The following is a 3899-nucleotide window of genomic DNA, read 5'->3' on the forward strand; positions in this document are numbered from 1 at the left end:
ACCAAACTGGGAGGACATTATTTTTCTTTTCGAAAGACGCACGACTATGCCCCTCGCAGAAGCAAATCCGTGCCTCCATGAGAAGTAAACCCGTGCCTCTCGCGAAAGGAAAAAAAAAGTAGAAAACATGTTCTTTTTTCCGTTTCCGAGAGGCCTCTCGCGGAAGGAAAAAAGGTGTTTTTTTTCCTTTCCGAGAGGCACGACCCTGCGTCTCGCGGAAAATAAAATAAATAGAAAACACGGTTTTCTTCCCAGTTCTGAGAGGAACGACCTTGCCTCTCGAGGAAGCAAAAAAACATTTTTTGCACAAAAAAAATCAAAGTTCCTTTCTGTCCAAAAGCTAAGAAAGACTGGTGGAAAACTGGAAAGCAGAAAAAAAAAACCCCGGAAAAACCATCTAAAAAGTCAAAAACGCGTGCAGAAAAATAAAAATAAAACAAAAATCGAAGAGAGCACGACACGTGGCGGCGACCCTTGGGAGGTCGGCAAAACACATCACGCCTGTGGATCGAGCCCGTTGCTTTTCTGCCTTCTCGGCCTTTTGTTTTGTTTTTCCTATTTTCGAGCATTTTACCCTTCCAATTTTTTAACGGCACAATCCGGGGAACATCACGTAGAGCTTCTTCCCTCTTTTATTCTTGCCTTTTTTTCCTTTTAATTTCCTTTTTCCTTTGTTTCTTTTTTTATTTATTCTTGCTTCTTTTCATTTATTTATTTTCTTTTTAGTCTTCTTTGTCCTTTTCATGATGTGTTCGATATAAAAAGTTCACCGGATCTTGTGAATGTTTTTTCAAATTCACTAAACTTTTTAAAAAATTTGATGAACATTTTTCCAAATTCAATTAACTTTTTTTCTAATTCAATGATTTTTCCCAAATTTGATGAACATTTTTCCAAAACCAATGATTTTTCAAGAAAAATCAGTGAACTATTTTTCTAATTCTGTGAACGTTTTTTCAATTTTTGGTACTCTTTTTTGAAGTTGATCAATTGTTTTAAAATTCGATGAACTTTTTTCCTAGTTTGATAAACTTTTGTCAAGTTTGTGAACCTAACTTTTTTCAATTTCATTGAACTTTTTAAAAAATTCATTAACTTTTTGAAGTTTGTGATTTTTTTCCAAAAATATTTGAACCATTTTGGGATTCCAAGAACTCTTAGTTCGCAATTTTTGAAATTTGTTCTTGCTTTTTGTGAACCTTTTCTGAAATGTCAACGGCCTGTTGAACTGATCAGCAGTCAACAATGGCCGGTTAACTCGAAACTGAGTAAAACGATTGAACCAGAAAAAAACGAAACGAACCAACACCGTTTTTTAACGTGCGATCAAAGGAAAGCCAGTGTTCACACGCTTTATGTTGGGCCGGCCCATAACGGGAGCCACGTGAGCGGCTGTTCTCGTAACCGGCGCAGAAGACGCCGGCTAGGAGGTCTCCCTGAAAGCTCTCCTATCCCCAAAAAAAACTTAAGGCCTCTTTTGGTTCATAGGATAGGATTATTATAGAAATAGGAATCTTATACGAAATAAGATGACATGTATCTTAAATCCTATGAGTAGGAATAGGAAACAAGATGTCATTTGGTTGACACCAAAGGAATTTTTCCATTGAGTCTAGGCTTTTTTTTTATTTTCCTATGAAATGTGGAGAATAGGAACCAATCCTATGTAAGAATAGGAATCCACTCCTATGAACCAAAAGGCTCTAAAGAAAAAAATCCTATAAGAATCTTATCCTCTAGAATTCCTATGAAATTCCTCTAAACCAAAGGAGTACTAAGAGTACATACAGGTACAGGTACAGGCTACAGTTTGAACTTACGCATGCATTCTTAGCCACGCCAACTAATGCTCCTCCATGTAAAATAAAAGTTATGTCTCCGCGCCGTTGGACGCTGCCAGCGTTGCCGATGAACTCAGCACACTCTGAGCCAACATGGATTTCACAGATTTCCACTGCAATATCGTCGTCATGTCTTCTTCCTCGTATATGCTATTGCTAGCTATTTATTTCAGCCTTTTTGTTCACCATATTTCCACAGTTATCCTAGCAAATCTTTTTCTGCAAGGTATAGAATGACAAATGTGTGAATTGTTCGATAACTATGATCATTACATTCACATTAAGTAAATTCCATAAAACTATACTTATTTGGTACGTAGAAACTACCACGAAGCTGAACCTTTAACTATGATCATTACATTCACATTAAGTAAATTGCATAAAACTACACTTATTTGGTACGTAGAAACTACCACGAAGCTGGACCTTTAATGCAAGCTTTTGCACAAATACACAAAGATTGACAAATGGGTAAGAAAGCTACTCCCTGAAAGATTCGAATCAGCTTCACGAGGTCAGCACCGAGCCTGAAAGCCCTCTGTTCCCCTGAGTAAAGCTTGAGGTAACAAGTCTGCTACACCGAGATCGAAGCAAAGAAACAAGAGATACACCGATAAGCAACAAGCACAATAAAGGTTACAACCAAGCCGATCAAACAAATCACTACCTGTACATGCCCCCGAGCTTGGATGCCATCATCTCCTCCAACATCATTTGCGCACTCGGGATGATTAAACACGTCGTTGTCTCCAAGTCTCAAGATAGCTTCTATCTCTGGGCACGAGAACCAAACCTGCATGCATTCTTGCCATTAACTAGCTAGGACATTCAACAGTCTGTCAAAACATTCTGCAAAGTTGATAGTAGCACATCCAACTCTGAACCACGGTTTTGCTAGATGGTTTGTATCGCCAGACCGTTCCACAAAATTACAGTGTCTACATTTCACTGCCAATAGCAAAGATGAAGGCAAGTCAGATAAAGAAAACAACATATCAAAATGTACTACTCTCTCCGTCCCATAATATAAGACGTTTCACAAACTATGTTAGATTGCAAAAACATCTTATATTATGGGACAAGAGACACAGGAGTACTAATAATGTGGAATAGAAATAGGCAATAATGTTAATTTACATGGAATGTAGAAGATGCAAAAAATGTCAAACAATCTTGCCATATGCAATAACATTAATTTACATGAAATGCAAAAGATGTGAATAAATGTCAAACAATCTTGGCATCCTACAACTGGACAGAGTAACCATTTTCCACTTACAATTTGCAACGAACTAATGAAGTAATGATAAAAGAATCAATCAAGCAACTGACCATGCTACATAGTACTGACAGAGATACCAGCAACCATGCTTAATCAGGACACTGTATATTGCTTGGGCATGGTGTTCATAGGCAAAATAGGATCCCGGTCTATCTAAATATACAGAGAACAAACAACCATGCTACATAGTACTCCCTCCGTTCCATAACAAGTGTCGTGGTTTTAGTTCAAACTAGACGATGATGGCGCGCCCGTTTATTTCTAAGTTGAAACAATATGAATTTTATAAGTATAATATAAGGTAGAATCATAGAAGTATTTGTAGGTTAGGAATTTCAATTATAGGAATTGCTTTAGTATACAGACGACAACATCTAATATATACTACTGTAAGACTTTCCATCATGCACATCTATTCGTGAACATAAGTAAATGTTATTTGCGAGTCCAACACGCTCTCTTAAACAATAGACTGCAAATTTTAACATTATCAAATCATTCATCTAGTCAATGATAATTGTAGCAATGAAAACTCAATAGCCTCTTCATCAAAACGTAAATCCAAGTCCTTTGCTTTGAACACAATATATATCTGATACCATCAATATATTCATGGAGTCCAGTAAGAAACAATATATGTTTCCAATGACCCAACTGATTTAAACATACACTGGTAGGATTAAGTGGCTAACAAACTGCCAACCACTGCAAGGTATCCAATTTCCATACAGAATATCAGAAGTTGGCTCAGCAAGGAAAAGCAACTGTTAGACTAT

At 37.1% G+C, this 3899-nt stretch overlaps 1 pseudogene; it reads right to left on the reverse strand.

Annotated features, from left to right (window-relative positions):
* Positions 1-1737: 1737 nt before the first annotated feature.
* The window catches only part of LOC119287472, a 24380-nt pseudogene continuing 22218 nt past the window's right edge, over positions 1738-3899 (reverse strand).

The sequence above is a fragment of the Triticum dicoccoides genome, chromosome 4A (assembly GCF_002162155.2).
Source record: "Triticum dicoccoides isolate Atlit2015 ecotype Zavitan chromosome 4A, WEW_v2.0, whole genome shotgun sequence".
In the NCBI taxonomy this organism is placed as follows: Eukaryota; Viridiplantae; Streptophyta; class Magnoliopsida; order Poales; family Poaceae; genus Triticum; species Triticum dicoccoides.